Genomic DNA, 10,069 nt, shown 5'->3' with positions numbered 1-10,069 from the left:
ACTCACGCTGTCATTGATCTTTTATTTTCTCAAAAAGGGCCTGCGGCCCAAGTAAAAAAAAAATTGGCAAGGACCCTGGGCATGTGCCCATCCTTTGTTCTAACACAAGTAACTAACACATGATGAAGAGAACAATTCTACAATAACAAATGAAAGCAAAATCTGAACCAACTTAATTGGTTTGTTTTTGTTTGTCGTTTTCATTGTGTTCTGTACTAGGGCAAGCTTACGTAAAAGAGTGACAGAAAGTAAACCCTAGCAGAGCACTAAAATAGCAAAACTACCATAAAAGGAATATTCTCATTAATGCTGAAAAAGTTGGTTTCGTACAAGTGGATGACCTCCCCTTTTATAGAGGGGGTGGTCATGATATGGACCTTTCCTATATTTGGGCCTGACAATCAGGGCCCAAATCCCTGTACATATAAGACAAATCCAAAGGAATCTTCCAGCTGGCTTGTGGGTCCATCATCTAAGGGAGGGCGATGAAGCTCGTTGTGTCACACTTCCCGCCATGGCTATCTTTAATGGTTTATTGTTCATTTTGGGCGGGACATAATCTTCTTTATGTCCCGCCCAGTCCACATGCCCCCAAGACATGAGACTCGAGTAATGAGTCGAAATGTCTTCATCATGTTACCTGGTAGCTCGCCTCTATTGTTTATTCGTTCATCGCCATTTTAATTTCGTTGTTACATCGCCATTTTCACGCTTCGCCACCTTTGTTGCCGTTTCAAAGATATGTCGCCATTAATCATAACCGTCAACCACGTCTTTTCAATCTGACGCACGTATCCTTCTTTTCCGGGATTTCGTCATCATTTGTTATAAATGCAATTTTCAGTTGTGCGTCTCGAGGAGTAATGTCTTTTCGCTTCCTACCTTTTCGAATTTCAAATCCCACAAACCCACGATCTTCCCCCACTCATCCTCTCTCCTCCTTTTTCTCTATAAAAACCCCTTTTCACTTTTCATTTTTCACTTTCTGAAAACCTTTTCACCGCAGCTTTCATTCTCTTCTTTGAACTCCGGTGAACCTTTTCTTCCTCCGGCCGTCGTCATTGCGCGGTGCTCCCCTATCGCCGACGTTCTCCTTTCTCAAATCCACAGTTCTTCCCCTGGTTAGTTTTTCTCTTTCTTGAGATTCTTTGTTTACTTCTTTTTTCTCTGACTCTGTTCATCTTCTTTCTTCTTTTGACTCTGTTCATCTTCCTTTTACTTCTAGTTTGTTCATCTTCTTTCTTCTGTTTATGAAACTGCCTCGCATGTCTTTACCAAACGCTAGCCTTTCTTCCTTAGAACTTTCTTCACCCTCCACGGAGGAGGAAGTTATCGCCCCCTCTATAATTGAAATTCACTCCTCGCCTTCTACCCATGATGATTCCGGTCCCGCCGGTTCTGTAGACTCAATTCTCTCCTCTAATGGAGATTTGTCTTCACCTGAATGGCGCTCTGATGTGCATTTAGTTGAAGATAAATGTCTGTTGCGTTCTATCTGGAGCAGCGTTGGGAGCATTAATTCGCTTCGAATATCTGCTCAAGGTTTCACGAAGATAAATCCCGCCACCTCGAATAATGAAGATCATCTGTTGAATGTCCTCCCATGTGGCGACGATGACTGTGTTCTGTTGCGCAAAGAACCAGCCGATGAATCGCCCGATTTCTTCTTTGTTTATGGCTATTTCTTCTTAGACTTGAACATCAAACTTCCTTTCTCGCCGTTTATATGTCACATTCTTTCTTTTCTGAATGTGGCGCCTTGCCAACTCCAGCCCAACGCCTGGGGCTTTCTCCGCTGCTTTGAAATTCTTTGTGAACACTTGAGTTTCACTCCAACCTATCCTTTGTTCTTCCTTTTCTATAAATCAGTCACCACTAAACCTACTTCTGTGAAATGGGTTCCACTTTTAGCCCGTAAGAACATGAGTCGGTTCACCGCCCTTAAAAGCCATTACAAAGTATGGCAGAAAAAATACTTTAAAGTTATGGAGTCGCCCGAAATAAAGAACTTGTTCCGAGATTCCGACAATAACCCTCTCTTCCCTTTTTACTGGACAAAGAATCCTCGCCGAAAAATATCCGTTTCATACGACGCCTTGGATGAATCTGAACAAGGCGTCGTCGATTACCTCCGCACACTACCAGTAATTTCTGGTCACGACTTGATTGAGGCGTCGAAATCCGGCACTTTAAATCAATTTTTTAGTAAGTTTATAATCTTTGTACGTAACTTCCTTTTCTTTTTGTTCATGTATCTCGTCTAATTGGTGTTTTCCATACAGCTACGATGGGAAAAAGCAAGGTTGACGCGAACCCAATCAAGATGAAGGAATACCTCGCCCAGTCTGCCGCGGCAGCGAAGAAGAGGGCCGCCGAAACTGAGCAGAAGAAGAAGAATGAAGGTACTTCGGGTTCTGACAACGTCAGGGACCCTAAACGTCAAAAAACTTCAGGTGCTGCTGGTGGTAAGCCTCTCCACCAATCGACTCTCGATCCAAAAAGTCATCCAGCTGAGAAAAAGAAGGGACATGATAACGTCCCGCCCCCTCAACAAGATTCAAGCGCGCTGATCAACCGCGCACCAACTCCATTTGGCCAGGCTGGCCCTAGTTCAGCCATTGGTGGGGAGGCTCCTCCCCCTTTGCTAAGTTTGAATGATCCTCACTTCAACGGGCTGGAATTCATGACCCGTACTTTTGACAACCGGATTCACAAGGACATTTCCGGTCAAGGTCCCCCCAACATTGCTTCTTTGGCGATCCATCACGCCCTTTCTGCCGCCAGCACTGTGGCGGGAATGGCTCAGTGCGTGAAGGAGATGATCTCAGCCAAGAACCGTTTTGAGAAGAAGGCAGCTGATTACAAGACAGCCTATGAGCGGGCTAAAACTGATGCTGAGACTGCCAACAAAAAGCTGAAATCTGCTGAGGAGAAGTGTGCTAAGTTAACTGAAGACTTGGCTGCTTCGGACCTGCTTCTTCAAAAGACCAAGTCTCTTAAAGAAGCCATAAATGACAAGCACACTGCCATTCAAGCCAAATATCAAAAGTTGGAAAAGAAATATGATCGCCTGAATGCTTCTATCATAGGGCGTGCTTCTCTCCAATATGCCCAAGGCTTTCTGGCGGCCAAAGAGCAGATCAGTGTAGTTGAGCCGGGCTTTGATCTTTCCCGCATTGGGTGGCTGAAGGAGATCAAGGATGGTCAAGTAGTTGGTGATGATGACATTAGCCTCGACCTCCTTCCCCAATTCGATGATGAGAGTGAGCCTGAAGAAGATGGCGAGGATGGGAATGAGCAGCACAGGAATGAGGATCAAGAGAAGGAAGATCCTCAAGCTGGGACAAGCCAGGGCAATAACGCCAACAACGAGAACATGGCTTGAATTTGTTTTTATTTTTATGAAGTTGAAATTTTTCTTTGGGCATTGCCCTGTCTTTTATTTTCCTTTTCAATCATGTATGGGCGTCGCCCCCTTTTCCCTACTTTAAATGGATATCATTTTAAGTTCATTCGTTGTTTTAGTTGTTTCCAACTTTCGTTGTTACTTTAGTTGCATACCTTAGTCGATTTTTCGACGAGGCTTGGTTTCTAGTGGCCACTAGAATTGCCAAGGCTTATAACTTTTGAAGGCGATACTTTCTTATTCCGAAAGGTTTACTCGCGGTATTGCATACCTTGATACGATTTGCATTGCATGAACTCGTAATATAAATTCAAAAATATACGCGATTCTGTTGAAATGATCTTTTCATTAATTTTCTTTCGTATGGGAACAATTGTCCCTTCATTACAAATGTCGCCTCATTAAAAACCTTTCCAAAGAAAGGGAAAAAGAGTGCGACTTTCTTTACATTTGTTGTTTCTATTAACTAAAATACTGCTTTAGATGAGAGGCGTTCCATGTTCGTGGAACCTTTTGACCATTTAGTTGTTCCAGCTTATAAGCTCCTCCTCCAACATCGCCAACAATCCTGTAAGGCCCGCCCCAGTTGGGTGAAAGTTTGTTGTTTTTATCGGGTATTGTATTTTTTCGGAGCACTAAATCTCCTACCCTCATTTTTCTTGGCACTACTTTCGTTGAGAATTTTCTTGCCACCTTCACTTTTCCCGCCTCATTTCTTATGTGAGCCTCTCGTTGTTCCTCGGGCAGCATGATTAGATTTGCTATTAAGTTTTCTCCGTTGTCATTCTCATTAAACCGAGTCACTCGCCAACTTTGGTTTTCAATTTCCACTGGGAGCATGGCGTCAGTTCCATAAGTTAAACGATATGGGGTTTCCTTTGTGCTTGACTGTTCCGTGGTGTTGTATGCCCAAAGAACGCCTGGCAGTTCCTCCGCCCAAAGCCCTTTTGCTTCATCCAGTTTCTTCTTTAACCCTTTCAGGATAACCTTGTTAGCCGACTCAGCCTGCCCATTGGTTTGTGGATGTTCTACAGAGGCAAATCGCATCTCGATTCCCATTTCTGCACAGAATTCCCGGGTAACACTACTTGTGAATTGGGTTCCATTATCCATTACTAACGCCATGGGGACCCCAAATCTACAAACGATCCTTCGCCACAGGAAGTTCCTGACCTTGGCAGCTGTGATAGTCGCCACCGCCTCGGCTTCTATCCACTTAGTGAAGTAATCAACCGCCACGATGATGTACTTCATTTGTGCCTTCGCTACAGGGAATGGTCCTAAGATATCAGTCCCCCACATGGCGAACGGCCAAGGCGCCATCATAGTTGTTAATTCTTCTGGTGGAGCCTTGTGCAAGTCAGAAAAGACTTGACATTTTTCACATTTCTTAACATACTCCAAACAATCCTTCTTCATGGTTGGCCAATAGAATCCTGCTCTTATCACTTTTGTTGCCAAGGATCGCCCGCCGATATGACTAGAACACACACCTTCGTGGACTTCCGCCATTATTCCGAGGGCGTCCTTGGTATCGATACATTTGAGCATAGGAGACATGATTCCCCGCCGATACAACTCGCCATCCACCAGTGTGTAGAAACTGGCTTCCCTGCGTTTTGTTCTCGTGTTCAAATCATCCTCCTTTGGTGGATTCTCTAAGAAGGTCTTAATCGATTCCATCCAAGGTAGCTCGCCCTCACTGACTGACTTTACAGCTTTCAACTTTATTTCTACCAAATCAATGCTCGGGCGAGGCAGGGTTTCCTGAATGACTGTCTGGTAGTTGCCCAATCTCCCTGTGCTTGCCAATTTTGCCAACACATCAGCCCTCTCATTTTGTCCCCTCGGGACATGTTCGATTTTGATTTCTTTGACCTCCATCATCAATCTGCGCACCACTTCCAAATATTTGGACAGTTGCGGATCCTTCACCTGGTATTCACCTTTCACTTGTTTAACCACTAACTGCGAATCTCCTTTGATAAATAACTTCTGGACTCCCAACTCAATGGCCAGCCTTAAGCCGGCAATCAGAGCCTCGTACTCAGATTGATTATTGCTCGCCTTGAACTCGAACTTGAGAGACTGTTCAATGATCATTTTATCAGGACTTTCAATTGTTATTCCCGCCCCACTTCCAGTGTTATTAGAGGATCCATCCACAGACAGGACCCATTCTCCTTGAGTCTTCTCTCCTTCAGTGGGTGTTAATTCCGCCACGAAGTCAATTAAACTCTGGACTGTGACTTGGCCCCTTGGCTCATATTGTATGTCATATTCTGATAACTCCACTGACCAGCTAACCAATCGCCCTGATAAATCAGGCTTCTGAAGTACTTGCCTTAAGGGAACATCAGTTTTAACTTTGACTTGGAAACTTTGGAAGTAAGGTCTGAGGCGCCTTGCAGTTTTCAGAATCGCCAAAGCCGCCTTTTCAATTTTTTGGTACCACAATTCTGCCCCCTGTAAAGTATGGCTCACAAAATATATAACTTTCTGCTTTTTTCCTTCTTCCTGGAGCAACACCGTACTTACCGCCTTGTCAGTAACCGCTAAATAGAGCACTAAGGGAACGCCTGGTGTTGGCTTGGAGAGTACTGGTAATGTGGCCAATGTTTCTTTCAATTTGGTAAAAGCTTGTTCGCATTCCTCTGTCCACTGAAACTTTGAATTCTTTTTTAAACATGTGAAGAACGGGGCCGCTTTGTCACCCGCCATTGGCAAGAAACGTGACAAGGCGGCCATTCGCCCTGTCAAACGCTGAACCTCCTTTACACTTGTTGGGCTTTTCATCTCCAAGATCGCCCTTCCCTTATCAGGGTTCACTTCTATTCCTCTTGATGTTAACATAAATCCCAAGAACTTTCCTCCCTGGATCCCAAAAGAACACTTCTCAGGATTCAACTTCATTTGATATGTTCTTAACTGGGTAAACGCTTCTTTGAGATCGCCCCCATGATCACTAGCCCTGGCGGACTTTACGATCATGTCGTCCACATACACCTCTATATTCCTGCCTACTTGTTTTGAAAAAATTTTATCCATAAGCCGTTGGTACGTAGCTCCTGCATTCTTCAAACCAAAAGGCATTGTCTTGTAACAATAGTTCGCCTGATTGGTCATAAATGTTGTACTTTCTTCATCCGAGGGGTGCATCATAATCTGATTATAGCCCGAATAAGCGTCCATGAGACTTAAAAGTTCATTCCCTGAAGCTCCATCCACAAGTTTGTCAACATTGGGAAGTGGGTACGAATCTTTGGGACACACTTTGTTCAGGCTTGTGTAATCCGTGCACATTCGCCATTTCCCATTGGCCTTCTTGACCATTACAACATTGGCGAGCCACGTTGGGTACTGTACCTCACGGATGAAGCGGGCCTTGATCAATTTTTCAGTCTCTAATTGTACAGCCTTGTTCTTTTCTTCACTCATTCTTCGCCTTGGTTGGATGACTGGGGTCGCCCCTGGTCGTATGGCTAGTTTGTGAGTGATCACCTTGGGATCGATCCCTGGTACATCATTGATGGTCCATGCGAAGAGATCTAGATTATCACCCAGAAGGGTGATTAGTCTTTCCTCTTGTTCTGCTGTCAAACTACTGCCAATCTTTAGAAGCTTGTCCTTGACTTGCACCTGCTTGGTTTCTTCCAGAGGTTGTGGGCGAAAATCATCAGCATCGTCTCTTGGGTCCAAGCTAAATCCTTCTTGTGGGAAGATTTCTGTAATTCGATGGCTCTCCTTGGCCGCCTTTCGCCCATAGAGCGCCACGCTTCTCAAATAGCACTCCCTTGCTGCATTCTGGTCTACACGCAATATCCCGACCTTCCCGTTGCAGGCGGGATATTTAACAGTTAAATGAGCAGTTGAGATGACCGCGCAGACCTTGTTGAGGGTGTCTCGCCCCAAGAGTACATTGTAATTGGCTCTACACGCCAATACTAAGTACTTTACTTGAAATTTCTTGACAAACTCTCCTTCTCCAAAGGCAGTCGGAATTTCGACGTATCCCCGCACACTGACACGGTCCCCTGTGAATCCCACCAAAGTTCCCTTGTATGGTTTCAAATCTGATTCCTTTAGTCCCAAGCGATCAAAGGCGTCTCCATAGATGATATCCGCCGAAGATCCCTGGTCTAAGAATACTTTCTTTGTCACATAGTTGTTAACCCTGATTGTCACCACAATTGGATCGTTGTCATGAGGAATTACATGCGCGAAATCCTGAGGGGTAAATATAATAGGGGAATGATTCACCCAACACTCGCCTTCGTACGACTCCTGTACTGAGTGTACTGCCGCCACGTAGCGTTTTCTAGCCTTACTTGAAATTGCACCCCCGCCAAATCCTCCAGCAATAGATGAGCATTCCCCAACAGGATCGCCCAACTCTTCAACTATCTCTTTACCTTTGCCTTTGTCCCCCTGAGTGATCTTAGCTACCTCCGGCGTTGCTGTGTCTTTAACAAAGTTTGCCAAATGGCCAGCTTTAATCAAACGATCAATTTCCCGCCTTAAATTCCAACAATTATCTGTCGTATGCCCCAACGCCCTGTGGTACTCGCACCACCTATTGGTGTCCACGTTAGCTGGCGGCCGCCGTGGTGGTGGAGGATACTGCACAACGTTGGTCTGCCCAACTGCCCTTAAAATGGTACTTAAGGGTGCATTCAACTTAGTAAGTGGGACTGGCGTTGGCGAAGCACCAGGCTGACCAGCTGTGGCAGCAGTGGGACCTTGTGAATTTCTGTGCCATTATTTTGAAAACCAGGTTTAGAGTTTTGGTATGGTCCCGGTCTTGGTACACGGGGGGTTTGCGCTACCCTGGTTTCCTTCCCCGCCTTGGATTTTTCCTGTGAAACACCGCCAGTCTGAGACTGTTTGCGTCCTTCCTCTCTTTCTTGTTTCTTCTGATCATCTTGCTCGATTAATATGAACTCTTGAACACGAGCGCGAAGATCCATCATATCCTTTGCCGGTCGCCTTGTTAAGTCTCTATTCAAATCTCCCGCCCGAAGGCCATTTTTGAATGACGCCAAACAGACATCTGGATTTTCATCCTCCAACTGCATCGCCATCTTGCTGAAGCGTGCCATGTAGGTTTTTAATTTCTCACCTGGTTGCTGATGTATGCTGATAAGATCAAACATTGTTGCCTTTGTGGTTTTATTGGCGGAGAATTGAGTCAGAAATTTCGTGGACAGATCAGTGAAATTATCAATGGAGAAGGGCGGTTGTCGAATGAACCACTGCATCGCCATGCCTTTGAACGTGGAGGGCAATAATCGACATTTTACCGCATCCGTCGCCCCGCCGATCACCATTTTGGTATTGAAATATCTAAGGTGCTCCATAGGATCAGATTCGCCCGAGAAGGCGTCTAATGTCATGGTTTGCAGGTGCTTTGGAATGTCCACCCCAGTTATGGCTGGAACAAAAGGTTGAAATTCAACTACATCCTCCGCCTCCAGCCGTTGTTCTTGCTTAAAATCCTGTCGCTGAGTAAGATACTCAACTTGGGCTTGCAACTGCTCGTTTTGGGACTGCACCTTCTGCAAGGTATCTAACATTTGTTGCAAAGCCGCAGGCGTGATACCTGTCACTGCCTCTTGCGCTCTCCGTGGAGCAGTGGTTTTAAGATCTTCCAAGTTTACATATTCAGGCGGCGTTGAACGCCGCCGAACACCTGGATCTGATTTAGCGATCAGATCTGAAGGTCTTCCCGGAGCTGCATGCACCAATGACGCTGGCGACGGCGCCACTGAGTGGACCCCCTCCGAGGAAGCTTCCTGCTCTTGCTCGTCCAGTACGGGACGGTTGTTGTTTCGTCCGCCGCCGCGACCGCCGTGTCGACCACCACCGCGCCGGCGATGATCGCGTCGACCCCCGCCGCATGAACGAGTCTCCATGGCTCGCAATTCCTCCTTTTGTCACCGGAAGAGCTAAGTCAGAGCCACAGACGGCGCCAATGTTCTGTACTAGGGCAAGCTTACGTAAAAGAGTGACAGAAAGTAAACCCTAGCAGAGCACTAAAATAGCAAAACTACCATAAAAGGAATATTCTCATTAATGCTGAAAAAGTTGGTTTCGTACAAGTGGATGACCTCCCCTTTTATAGAGGGGGTGGTCATGATATGGACCTTTCCTATATTTGGGCCTGACAATCAGGGCCCAAATCCCTGTACATATAAGACAAATCCAAAGGAATCTTCCAGCTGGCTTGTGGGTCCATCATCTAAGGGAGGGCGATGAAGCTCGTTGTGTCACACTTCCCGCCATGGCTATCTTTAATGGTTTATTGTTCATTTTGGGCGGGACATAATCTTCTTTATGTCCCGCCCAGTCCACATTGGATCAATCAAATCCGATAAATGCCCCTATAAGGGAGGGAGGAAAGGACATGATGTCGTTAATGGTGTGCTTGAGTTAAAAGCTTTAAAATTGAGTATAGTAGAATGTGGAAGATAATATATTTGATAATCACCTAAATTTACACTAAACATGATTAACAATGAATAAACATTTGATTAATTCCACATCATAAAAGGTAAAAAAAGGTGTACACAAATATATATATTTAATTAGTTTACTAAAATAATTGTTACCTTCATCAGATGGGTTATCCTGCACTATCATTAAATTTACAATATATACAATTCA

This window comes from Lotus japonicus, chromosome 4, assembly GCF_012489685.1.
Source record: "Lotus japonicus ecotype B-129 chromosome 4, LjGifu_v1.2".
NCBI lineage: Eukaryota > Viridiplantae > Streptophyta > Magnoliopsida > Fabales > Fabaceae > Lotus > Lotus japonicus.
This window is presented reverse-complemented; position numbering follows the sequence as displayed.